The 14,033-nt window shown below is 35.2% G+C and overlaps 1 protein-coding gene across 3 annotated transcripts in view; it reads left to right on the top strand.

Moving 5' to 3' along the window:
- LOC110019797 overlaps positions 1-14,033 on the top strand; it is a 56,027-nt gene that overhangs the window by 25,410 nt on the left and 16,584 nt on the right. Inside the window, exon 1 of one of the 3 annotated variants that reach the window (XM_020717630.1) lies at positions 2,482-2,642. The exons of the other annotated variants lie outside the window; for them this stretch is intronic. The gene's annotated coding sequence lies outside the window, so the exon portion shown is untranslated. Of the gene's footprint in view, positions 1-2,481; positions 2,643-14,033 lie in introns of those variants that run through there. 3 annotated transcript variants of the gene reach the window in all.

Here is a 14,033-nt window from a genome sequence, read left to right as displayed (position 1 = left end):
TATACTTATTCATTTAATAATTAAGCATTTATATAGGTGTTTCAGTTTATTCAATTAATTCATCAAATAAATATGAACGAGCTTTTATTGAACCGGACTTCAAGTAGCTTACCAGACTCAGTTTTTTTGTAGCCATAAGCCAAATTATGTAGAATTGTGGAGCATGAATTAGAAGTTAGGGTGCAAGGCTGATGAATGATTTGATAAAGTGTCTTCTCTTCAACTAATGGACCAGGATAAAAATATACTCTAATCATTAATTTCTAGCATTTTTACTATGAAGCTTAATAATATACTCATTTAATACCCAGCTAGAAGCTTTTTATATTTATATTAGATCAATTATGTCTTTGAACACAAAATATTTGTTAATCTTCGTAAATTGTAATAATACTTGTTTATTTAATAGTTTATTTTGTTAGTCTTGTTGCGTGTTTGTAAATTCATGGTGATAGAGTGATATATTAACGTCTTAATTTTGTACGAAGATTCAACACACACAAGTAAAAAAAAAAAAAATTGATAGTAGACAACAAAAGTTTTTACGTGGAAAACCCGAAAGGGGCAAAATATCATGGGGCCCGACCCAATTTAAATGATTCCACTATGCTATTATAGGTTACAAAATTTTTCCGGCCCTTTAATAGTCGGAAGCAATATTATATAAGTGGATGTGACTTTTGCCAGGAAAGTAACAAAAAATACCGAGGAATTGACAATGACTTGGCTATTGTGAAGAAAAGCCTACGATAGAGGTCGCTTGCTATAAAATTGCTGCTAGTGTATTTTGTAGTAGCGACCAAATAGCAGTGATTCGACGACAGTGGTGGCTCGATGGCGGCGGTTCGACAACGACGGTAACCTGGAAGCAACGATTGTAATCCAATGGTGGTAACAACCGAGTAGTGGTGGTTCGAGCGGTGATGGTGTTCTTGAGATGGCGGCGGCTCGACGATGTCTGCTAGGCAGCAATGGTTTGGCGGTTGCAGCGGCAGGTCGACGACAGTCCGATAGTGGTAAAGCTCAGGAACCCTCAAGAGCTTGAAGTTCCTTCAGCTTTCTGGAAGCAACGAGTTTTCCTTTATGAAGAGAGTGAGGGTCTATTTATTGATTTTGAGTGACATTCTTTATAAATATCACGTGAATTTGGATCACTCTATCAGACGACCCAGAGCATGTCTTTGATAAGATGGTGTTATCTGAATATTTGGGTGCCTTAATGATGTCATAATGGAGTGACCTTAGATTCCTTGAATTTGACTCGAGGAGACGCTCAATTTGACTATAAGCTTGTCAAATTTGGAATCCATTTGACCATTTAATTGCTCATCTTAAGCCTTTAATTGAATTTAAACGGCTTGACTTGGGCTTGATCAGATTGAATCGAACAAATTTTGGCTTCATTGGGCTCGCCTTGTCGAGTCAGTCAGTTTGACTATAGTTTATTAGAATCGGGGTCCCTAAATGATCGTAAATTTGAATATGAAATATTTATTGTTCGAAATACTCCGAGATTCGTGTATGATTTAAATAATTTTTGAGGATGTATTAAGCCTTATTTTTTAGCTTGATGGATTCATCATTAATGGGTCATATAAGGTTTCGTTAATAAACTAATAAGTTGTTCGATATTATAGCTTGTTGCTATGCTTGAACAACTTTATTTGATTAGTTAATGAGCCGAGTTCATATCGAACTTAAATATTAATGATTTTAAATTTAATGTGTTTTAACACTATCACAAATATTGAAATAGAGTTTAATCTTGAATAAGGCTTTGGTAAATGAGGCCGAGGTAGAGTAAGTCTTAGCTCGATTTATTCGTATAACTATGGTCGGCCAAACAATTATTAGTATAGATGATACAAAGCATGAATAATTTAAAATATAAGGGTTTTTACATATTAATCAATCAAAACTTTAAATATAATTTTTTAACCACTTAAAATTAAAATTTATATTTAAATCACCTAAAATTTTATTTAGTTTTGGGGCAGAAGTGGTTAATTTTTTATATTTAAAGTTTTAGATGGTTGAAATATAAAATTTTAAGTTTGGGTGGTCACTTATATTTAAAGTTTCTCATAATTGATACATAAAAATCTCAAAAATAAAATAATATAATAATACAAACACAAGATAATGCTTAACTTTTTATTGAAGTTTAAAATTATAATAAATAAATAATTAAATATACTTAAAAATTAAAATAAGGGTTTTTATTGACAATACTTCAAAATATTAAATATAATATTTAAAAGTTTCAAAATTAATCTATCGTCCAGACACCTGACGTATCTCTACCTGCGGTGCAGGTTATTCCTGAGTTATTTTTAGATTATTTCTGTGTTATTTTCAATAATCTTAAAATAATTCAAAAATAATCCGTAATCTTTATTTTTGAATTATTTTTAGATTATTTTAGGTTATTAAAAATAATCTAGAATTAACTTAAAAACCCTTAAAAAAAATAGCCGAGATATGGAGTAGGGCTAGTCTACCGATCTCTATTCTCCTGCTCGCGTTTACAAGGTTTCCATATCTAGGTTAGAAAAAAAATTTTGCCGAGTCCGGTTGTTTCTTCCGCAACTTCTTGTGCGGAAATTTGCAATCGCGGAAAGGGAGGGATCCTAGTTCGATAGGATTAAAATTCGAGTCGTTCGTCGGAAATGGGCGGAGGCGAGCACCACGGGCATGGCCATGGCGAGCCGCACGGTGCGGAGGACTTCAGGTTGAAGGTATGGAGCATGACGGGTGGACCTAACTGCCGTCCCAAGTACTGGAGGAGGAACACTGCCATCGCTATGTTTGGGATTTTTCTCGTCTGTATTCCCATCGCAATGAAGTCAGCCGAGCTCGAGGTGCGCCTGATCTCTCTCCCACCCATCCTTCTTTGGTTGTTCTCTCTCCTCCTCATCTTACCCTGCAGATTCGGATGGATTTCTCGAAATTATTTTGGGTTTTTGCTGTTTATGTCATGTGATTTTATTAGGGTAAACGCATTCTGGAGAATTTACGAATCAGCATTTGTGCTTCCGTCTTGAAGTTAATATTGGAAAAGAATAACTATCCGTGCCTCTAGTGCGCTACTTTTTTGGTTAGATAAGAGGGACTTTGTTAATCTTTTGTTTGGAAATTTAGATAAAACCCTATAAATGTCTGGCGTTTGTATTCAGGTTGTTTATTCAAATACGAGCATCTAATAAAAGAAGCATGAGGCTGAGAATATGGATGAAGAAAATGACGAAATGATCAACCCCAACTGGCCAAATTTAACCAGTTTTTTGCTACAGGCCATGACAATTAGCAAAGCTATGCTGGATACAAGGGGCTACTATTCACCTGTATCTCCTTAGAATCCAAGTCTGATGCTACTGAGTTTTTTTAATAGGACTTTAAGGGGCTGTTTGGCAGCACTTTTTATTAGGATTTGTCATTGGATTCACTAAATCTAGCCAAACTGTAAAGTGCAGGAGTTCTGTGGATTTGTGAATTTTCAGATTTAGCCGCCCCAATTTTGCTTTTGATGTGGCTTAAATAAGCTAAAATTTCCACAACTGCTTATTATTAATAAATCACTGAAGGGCACATAAAAAAATTGAGGCTGTGTTGGCTCTACATGCATTATCAGATGCTATTCAATGTAGATCGTACTTGATCGCTAGATAAGGCAGCACTGCAGTTGTGTTTTAAACTATTGTATAGTTCTATGAGCACATTCTTAGACTCAAAGTGCCAACTGGCTATTAATTTCTCCAGCTTTTAGAATTCCATAAAGATGTTTGAACATTACTGGACATGAATAAATCTAAAGATGAGCACTGATAGACTAACTCGATTCAACAAGGGGAAACTTGAATGAAAATGTAACAAAAATTACCTTGGTTCAACACTTACTAAATGGGAGTTCAAGTTTGCAATGAATAAGAATCTCACAAAACTGTCGATAATTTGTTAGTGAAAGCAAAACAAATGTTGGAATGTTGAAGTGTTAACAAATAAGCCTAAGCTCCCCTCAATTAAAGAATCCACTTTTTTGCCTTGTCCTTACCACCATTTGTAATAAATGATTCATGGAAAAGCTTCCTATTGTCCTTGGTTCAACCAGTCACCGATGTAAATGATGTTAGCAACAATACAAATTCTTTACTACACATTGTTGGAGAAGATGAGCAACCCGTGGACCAATGAAAAATCAAGAAGTTTTTTTTATTTTTCTTTTGAGACAATTATCATTTACTTATAATTGACTAGTGTTGGAGACTCAAGGTCTTGCTTGAGCATATGATTGCCAGCTTTGTGGATTTCAGACAGTAAAAGGAGCTGATGCTGGATTACAGAGAGTTGAGCTAATCTTTTTTTACATTGACAATTGAAGCGATCACTAGTGAGATAACAATGATCACCATGTGCAATAAATTTTACTTGGAAGGAGTTGTTGCCTCTACCTCCATGTCGATTGATATCAATGGTGATAATAACAATCTTCATATGGTTAGAGAAGATGAAGCCATCTCTTGACCAAAGGAGTGCCAATTAATTTAACTTTTATGACAATGACTACAATACAAAATTGACAAATGTTGGCAACTTAAGGCCTTGCTCAAGCAATTACTAAGCGATTTACATCTTCGACGATTACATCCGAAGTAAAAAGATTTGATGCAAGATCCTGGTACTCCCAGATGACCTTTTTTCATATAAGTAACTAAAGTGATCTTTGGTGGGATAGATTGGGAAGCTTCAAGGTGGGGTCAACTACATTGCTTTTATTACAATGAGATAAACCATCCTCATGACGTCTCTCCATCAGTACCTTTCTATGTTGCTTTATTTTTAACCAAAAATATTTGTAATGATATTATAATTACCAAATGAACAAAAAGTTGAGGTTCAAAGAATTCTTATAGAATCGAGTAGTTCAATATTTGCTATTTTTCATAGTAATTTTGATGGAAAAAAATTTGAAGACATCTAATGGTGTACTCTTTGGATTCTCGGGTGAGAGACATGGCCTAAAAGAGTTTGTACTTTTAAATTTATTCTAGGGGCTTATTGAGCATATCACAATCACCCGATCTCTAGATTTCACCATACCTAGAGGTCATTATCAAATCATTTAGTGCATTGGTGTTGGTTTGATTCAAGGCCTTATTGAGTTGTGTCAACTTCAACTCGTTAATAACTGAGCATAGCTTGTTAGCACAAACTTTACTTGTGGGCTTGTAAGCTCGACATGCAAGCCCATCAAGAATCTGAGCTCTAGCCTGTTTACTAGCCATTTTGGATCATTCTTGATGCTATCGTCATGGAAATGCTATCTTTGCCATATGACAAGTTGGCGACAATGTACATATAGAAGAATGGTAAATAGCACATCAAGATCAAACCTTTATCTTACTTAGATCTTCACATCAAATTTTGTGAGGACAAGAAGGAGTTTGTGAAATCATCTAGATGCTACTGACACACCCTTTTTTTTAAATGCATATGGATATATTTGTTTAATAGTTACAATTGGTTAGAGGCTTTTTCATATAAAGGATCTAACCTTTTTCCATATTCTAAATGATTATTTCATCTACTATATTTCGAAGGATCTCACTGCATAATTTTTAATAGTTGAAATGAGCATGAACCATGTTCTTCTCAATTAATTTTACATGTTTTGGAAATTTTAATGGATCTCACTTCATAATTTTATCAATTGAAAAGTGGGTTTTGTGAACTATCTTTTTTTTTTTTCAATTATTTTTGCAAGTTTTGGAATTTTTTTCTTTCAAAATTTTAAGTAATTTCATGGACAAACATGCTCAAATATTTATTTTTTAAATGTTTCATTATTTCAGTTACATTTTCAAATCTTTATATAATATTGCTGACAAAAGTTTGATGCATAGAAAGACACCATTTCTTAAGTACAAACAAGCTCAAACACCATTTCAAATAATTCTCTTTGAGAGCTCCAAAGAGAAATAGAATCAATTCAGAAAAAATGAAATATAGCACCATACATATGTGCTATAATTTGATAAAGCAACCATGTAACTAGAATGTTAGATTCACGTGGTTCAATTAAGAAGCTCAACATTCATGGGCCATGGGTGTTTGGACTGTTGAATGAAAGCACACAACTTCCTTCGAGCCTCCTCAATGTATTGAGAAACTCTGACAAGAAAATATTGATTTAAACAATAAAATAACCACATGGATAATAGTATTAAAATTTTATGGTTTGATAAAAAATTACATGTGTCCGAAAGGAAAAGGTGTATTAATCACTTGGGAAAACCTTCAACCCTCTTTGACGTGGTGAGAAATGTGGGATTATTATTTATATTTTTTGATATACATTATATTTGTTTTAACTAGATTTTTCTTGATATTGTGTTAGTGTTTATTAATATCTATGATTAACATGGACTCAGACTGCTTATGGGAATAGACCCCTGTAGTTAATTAACCATTCCAGTCATAGAGAGTCCTCGCGATGAAGAAGGTTGTTTAGCTTCAATTTTATACTCAGATTAATTGTTTAATGCTGAATTTAATTAATGGGAAATGATTTAATGTCTTATATTTATGCGTGGTGCTCGATCTATTAGTTAGATTGGTTTGATTAAGTTTTGTTGATTCAGTGTTGATTGTGGTGGAGCAAATTTTGTCGATGGGTCTTGGTTGATTTTGTGTCGATTTGATTGGGTGGAGCATCTATTGGAAATTCCATTAGTGAGAATTTCAATGTTAGGAATGAGGAAAACCTAATTGCTATAAATTATCATTTTGAACTTTAATGAGAGCATTATGACTTACAACTTATTGTCCGAGAGGCAAGAGGGATCGTGATCTATAAATTTGGATTTTAAGGAGGCTAAAAATTGTTTGACCTAGCGTGGGTGTAAGAATGCATCTTCAAGTTTCTCACCCATTGACAGGATGAAATATATGGCAGGCCTTATGATTTCTCCTTGTAGGTAAGAGAACTTTATAGCTGATTATAGCTTGCATTTCGAGGAAGGACAATTGATTGGAATTTGATTTTTTTATGCAGTGCATATTTTTGCATAAATCAAGCAATTAGTATCTTAAGAAGATCAATTGGTAATTACTATTATCAGACCTAATATCTTGGTTTATTTGCATGATCAAGATTTTTTTCATTTTATATATTTAAATTAAAACCTTAGTATGTTAATGGCGTTTACAGTCTTTGAATGAAATTTTGGTCGTTTCTTATTTTTGGTAGAATATTATGACTATCTTATTTATTGGAGGATCCATAGAAATATCATAACTGCCCACTAAGGCCTCGTTTGAAAGAGCTTTTCTTTCAGATAATTTTGTTTAAAAACAACGTGCAAAAAATTTTCATTATAAAATTATAGTTGGTAAATTGTGATGGCTGCTTGAATATAAAATTTGGTGGAACGAAGAGCCGGATGCGAAGCAACAAAGCTTAAAGGGCATTTAATTGTCTGTTCGTTTTCGACCCGTGCCTTCACGAAGAAGTTTGACACCTTCTTACCGAGCTTCCTCAGGATCTCAGAGGGATGGCGGCTAATAACCTTGGTAGGAACCTCCAAGTCCTCCACTGTATTTGCAATAACTGTCACTACTGTCGACGACCTCGTTGGCGAAGCCTTTGTGGCGAAGCAATGAAGCTGAAAGGGCTTTGAGCCCATTGCCAATGAAGAATGATACAATATGTTGACAAGACTCCTGGCTCTGGTGGCACCCGCTATCAACGAGGAATACTGTAAAAATGAAGTTGCCGCAGTTTCTGCAGCTGAGCCGTTGCCACTCTCATTTTTTGCCATTTTTTCTCCATTTCTGTAGTTGAGTCGTCGCCACTCATTTGATTTCTGAAACATCCAAATCGTGATCCAAAATGGCAGATTGGAAGGCTGAAGGCGCGATACCAAAATGACAACATGATGTTGCGACAGACAAATTTTTGAAGAATTTGCTCCCGCAAACAGATGGCCGGAATTCTGATAACTATTTCTCAATTGAAACGGAGCCCGGCTGTCCTCTCAAATGAGTCCTAAATAAAAGCAAAGATCTTTATTTAGCATCCTCCATATGGTGAGAAACTCAGATAAACATATATGATTTAAATGGTAAAACCAGCCACACAAACAATAATTTCAAATGTTTATGGTTTGATCAAGAATTGCTTGCATCAACAGGACAAATATTAAAAAAAACAGGACAACTATGTGCTAATTGCTTAGGAAAACCTTCAGATATATTATATTTATTTTAACCTAATTTTTTTTTAGGGTTTACCATTATCTGGGATTAAGAATTTTTACGGGCACGTGCTCCCATTGTTAATCACCCCTTCTAGTCATAAAGAGCATTTTAGATTGAGAAGGTTGCTTAGTCTCAATTTTATACTTAGATTTAATTTTTTAGGCTGAATTAAATTAATGGGAAATGATTTAAGATCTTATGTTTACATTCTGCAGGTAAGGTGGCCCAATTAATTAGATTGGTTTGATAGGGTTTTGTTGTTTCTGTGTTGATAGATTGGTTTGATGGGTCTTTATTGATTGTGTGACCTTGTTGATTGGGGTGGAACATATATTGATTATGTAAAGCACATGCATATTTATGGAACACAACTCAGTTAAATTTAATTAGGGTTGATTTGGAGGGTAATCTTGAAACTTATGAAATTCAAATGTATTGGATATGGCGTTGATGATTTATTTCTGAAGAATTCATGAAAATTTTACTAGTTCTAGTCTTTTGTCTTGGGCTACATAATAAAATTAAGTGGTGAATTTTGGGTTAAGTTGGTATGGATCAGATTAATGTTCTCCTTCCTCGTCCTTCCTTGAACACAAGGACAACCTTCATTCTTTATCATGAGTCTTTAAGACATCACAAAATATCCGTTCCCATTATTTTGAAGCTCTAACATGCTCCTTCCTCTGTATCTCGTTAAGCCTCTCATTTTTTTTTATTTTTTATTTTTATTTTGTTGATGAAGCAACCCATGGGTTTTTGTTGAACTGAAATTTGAGCGTGAATTACGCCCAAAGGGTAGAGCGTGAAAGGAGAGAGAATGTAAAAAGGTGCAAGGATTAGGTATTTTGTTAACTGTTCCAAATCTCCCCCTTTACATTTAACATTCCTCTATTTATATAGAGGACTAAAGCTACCGTGAAATGACAATTACACCCCCTTTTGCCTTTTGATTGGCTTATTGATTGACTTTCTTTTGTGCAGTTGCTAATAATTTGTGTTTCGTCCTCCTGCCAGTTTTTGGGTCGTCTTTTCATGTTAAGCTACTTTGACATAGTCTAGCCTTTTGGTTCATCCACCCTTTGGGTCGGTCGCCCGATTGCCTGAGTTTTGGACTGTCCATCTTTTGGGTCTGTTGACCTCTTGCCAATGTTTCAACCGGGGCCCATTGTTGGGATATCTTTATTCAATCCGATTGATGACACATGCCTTTATGGTATTCTGATAAAGGGCATTTGTGTTATACAATTTTGTATTTTATTATAGTTACGTATGGTGGTAGATAAGCAACCCAAGTCAAGCGAGTCACATTAGGGAGGATAAAGCAGCCAGCATGATAGGTATATGTGTATTTATAAAATTTTTCTAAGATTTGGATGAAAAACGATATATCAAAGGTTGTATCAATAGAAGTTAGTGGTGGGAATGATTTGACTGAGTTTCAAACATATTCTAATTTGGAACCAAATCAAGCTGATCATCATAGGTCAAAATGAAGACCTAAATGACCAAAAGCGAAAACATATTGAATCCAACCATTAATGCGGCTTGATTTTGATTTTCAATACAGAAACCCAAAATATCCATGTTTTTTATTTTGTTGTGTAGGTTTTTTTGGCTTTAATGGCGGGACCTTCATCTACTTATTCAAATGTTTTATTGTGAACATAATAATCCTGGGATGATTTACCTGCTTTATAACAAAATATTATATATTTGAAAGATTACATGCATACCACACTGTGGAATTCTGAGTTTCATATTTTATTTTTATTCTTTCATTTTGTTATGCTTATTTTCTTCTTGAGTTTGGTTTTCTTTAGGAAGTTGTAATTATTGTAGTTACAAGCGTCCTAGCCTTTCCTTTCTATGTAGGAGAAGAACTGTAATTTGATTATTAAGAAATAAAAGAATATGATTTTCTCTACCGTTCTTCATGGTAATAGAGCCAAGTAACAAACCCTAGCTCTGCTTTCTCTGCCGAAGCGTCCCCTGGAGCCGCCAGCCCCTATAGCCCTCCATCAGATTGTCTCCCTACTGGCTCACCTCTCTTTGTCAGGCAATCTTTCCATGCACTTCATAGAAGGCTTGATTGCCACTCTCTACGGCATGCTTCCCAACAGGCCCTGTAGCAGGCTTGAATCGCCCTGCAGCAGGTCTGGATTGCTTTGCAGCAGGTCAAGATCTCTCTGCAGCAGGTGCAGATTGCTCCACAATAGACCTGGATCGCTCCACAACTGGGCTGGATTGCTTCGCAGCATGCCCAAATCTCTTCAAGCACGATTCTTTCTGTCACACAATTCTCTCCGTCGTTTTGCAGGCGTGATCAGACATGATTCGTTCTGTCATTTCGCACCCGCAATCCTTTATGTCACTTCGCAGGCACGATCTCTTCCCTTGGGCTGGATTTTCTCTTTGTGAAGAGAAGCTGTCTTCCTGCATGCGTTCCTTCCTCTTCCGCTGCAGCACCTTTGAAGTTTTCTCTAAGCTGCAGTTATCTGGCAACCTTCCAAACATTCCTGCCTTCCTAGCTGATCCTTTCCGAGCATGCAGAGCAGCCATAGGCGTTCTTCTTCCCTTGTGGAACAGTAAGATAAAAATTCTTTCCAAACCCTAAAAGTGCATAATGCTCATGAAAAAGTACAAACTGAAGATGTCTAGCTTTACTATGAAGGTTAGATTGGAATCGGTGACCAAAAATTATGCCTAAACAGCTGCGAAACTCTCTCTCTATCATAAACCATACACTCAATGCCCATAACTTCTTTCAATGGTCCAAATCCGTATTTATGTACATCTGTGAAAAAGTAAAAGAGGAGCATCTCATGGAAGTGGCCACAATCTTTGAGTTCACTGATCCTAACCATCACTCATGAAAAATAGAAGATCTTATGGCCATTTCTTGGTTGATCAATTTTATGACAATACATGAGATTTCAGAAGTAGCTCATGTGACTTTTTTTCTCGTATTGATAACACTGTAGAATTGTTTGAGATTGAGACAAAACTGTATAAACTTTGACAAGAAGAGTTAAGTGTGGCTCAATACTTTTAACGCACGATGTATTGGTTACAATTAGCTATGTATGATACTTATATATGGAAGTACTCTCAAGATGCTATGTTGTATAAAGAAATAATGGAGAAGAAGTGGATGATCAAGCTCCTATTGGGTCTAAATAAGAATTTAGATGAGGTTAGAGAAAGAATTATGATGATGAAACCTCTCCATACCGTTAGGGAAGCCTTTGCTAAAATTACAAGAGAAGAAATTAGGAGGAAGCTCATGATCGGAGGAAGTGTAGATTCATCTAACACTGAAAGCCCAACTTTGTACGCACACAACTTAATTATGGTGATGAAACCTTGCCTACCACTAGGGAAGCCTTTGCTAGAGTTAGAAGAGAAGAAAATAGAAAGAATTTCATGATCAGAGGAAGTGTAGATTCATCTAGCATTGAAAGCTCAACTTTGTACACACATTACTCCTATAAGTCAAAGACAGAAGAATCGTGCATTGTGTCATTGTAAGAAACTGGGCCACACAAAGGAAAAGTGTTGGAAACTACATAATAAACCTGTAGATTGGAAACTAGGGTGAAGGAGGAAAGACCAAGACCGCAAGGCTAATGCTTCTACCTTTGCTGAAGGGTTGGCTGACCCTAACCTCTCTACCAAGGAATAATTGGAGGCGTTGAATAATCTTCTTTTGAGTACAATTGAGCGGCATACCAGTTTGATGATACACCAATGCATCATGTCCTCCTATCTTGCTAACAATGAAAGTTTTCGACCTTGGATAATAGATTTAGGTGTTTTTGATGACATGACTGGAGATATTCATGCTCTCACTAACTACCAAGATTTCACCAACTCCAAATTTATTAGAATTGTCGGTGAATCTCACTCTAGGATTATTGGGAATGGAAGTGACAATCTCCAAAATTATTTTGCTATCTTTTGTGCTATATTTACCCCAATTAGATTGCAACCTAATTTCAACTAGAAAGCTTACTCATGACTTGAGTTTTGTTATTAACTTTCATTTCAATTCTTATGAATTTCATGTGATGGATTCGGGGAATATGATTGACAGTGTTGAATTGCATCAATGTCTATACTTATACCTGTTTAAGGAAAGCTATTCTTTTAGCTCACAAGTGTCTTCTTCACCATCCTCTTCCCATGTTCTCGAGTCTATTGAAAATCAAATTTTGTTTTGACATTGTCGTCTGGGTCATATCAATTTTCATTATGCTCCAAAGTTGTATCATTTTTTATTTACTATAAAAATTCAGAGTTTTATCATTGTGAAACTTGCTAATTAGCTAAACATACTCGTCACGTCTATTCTTTGTGTTAGTACAAAACCTTACAATCTTTCTCTATTATCCATAGTGACATTCAAGGACCCTTAATTAAAACAAAAATCCTAAATTGCACAAATTTTTCAATCCTTTCATAACATGATTTTCACTCAATTTCAATGCAAAATTCAAATTATGAAAATTTATTATGCAAAAGAATAGTTCAACTATATCCTTGGACGTTACCTTGTAAAGAATGATATCATTCATGTGAGTTCTTGTGTTGAAACTCCACAATAAAATGAGATAGTTGAGGAGAAGAATAGATATCTTTTTGACGTATCTAGGTCTATAATGCTTTCTCACAATGACACAATTTTTTTGGGAAGGTGTCGTGCTCATAGTCATTATCTCATTAATAGAATTCCAAGTAGAGTCCTTGGATTCAAAACCCTATCGATATTGTGATAAAAAAATACCCCTTGTGTAAGAACCTTCTCATCTAGTCTTCTCCTAAAAATATTTGGTCGTCTTTTTTTTGTCAAATCACACAAAGCTTGACCCCAAATTCACCAAATATATCTTTTATGGGTATGCTTCTAACAAAAAGAGGTATAAATGCTATTCTCTCATTATAAGAAAATATTATTACTCCATGTATGTTAAATTCTTTGAAAACCAACCTTACTAACCCAAATCTGATATTCAGGGGGGATAATCCAGTGAATTTCAAACTTGGGACACTATTCTAGAGCCATTACAACATATTTCGCTTCCTTACACTACTTTGGATCCCTACACTGATCTAGAGTCACCACAACCTATTATACTTTTCTCCGACCATCCTGTCTCCTAAGTTCTACCAGAAAATCTAATATGAGATTGACAACACGGAGCTTTATGTGTATGCTAGGAGAACGAAATCCATTGAACAGGATAATTATAATATGTAACCACAGGACCGTTTATAACCAAACCTAAATTCACACTTCTATGAAGTTCTAAAAAAGGTGAAATCTAGTGGAGAAGATAGGTAAGTTTGCACAAATTTTTCTATCCATGATTATTTTGCATATGAGAAGTTATCAACTTACAAAGTTTTTGTATTTAATCTTGATAGTGAGCGGATGCCTAAATCTGTTCATAAAGTTCTTCAAAGTTCATGATGGAGAAATCTAGTTGAAGAAGAGATCCAAGCTTTTGACTTAAATGACACATGAATCTTTACAAGACTTCCTCTATGTAAAAAACTCGTTGGGTGCAATTGTGTGTTCAATGTCAAGTATAAAATTGTTGGGAGCATTGAGAGGTTCAAGGCTAGGTTGGTGTCCAGAAGGTTTACTCAATCTTATGGGATAGACTGTCGAAGTCCTTGTTCTAGGGCAAAGTTATAAATTTCAATAACAATTACATTTAGGGGGAACAAAGACACCAATGAAAAATGGTAGATATCGAAGTCTGGTGGGCAACCTC

The sequence above is a fragment of the Phalaenopsis equestris genome, unplaced genomic scaffold (genome assembly GCF_001263595.1).
Source record: "Phalaenopsis equestris unplaced genomic scaffold, ASM126359v1 Scaffold000078, whole genome shotgun sequence".
Lineage (NCBI taxonomy): Eukaryota > Viridiplantae > Streptophyta > Magnoliopsida > Asparagales > Orchidaceae > Phalaenopsis > Phalaenopsis equestris.
Note: the sequence above shows the minus strand (reverse complement) of the source record. Positions and strands in the feature narration are given on the sequence as shown.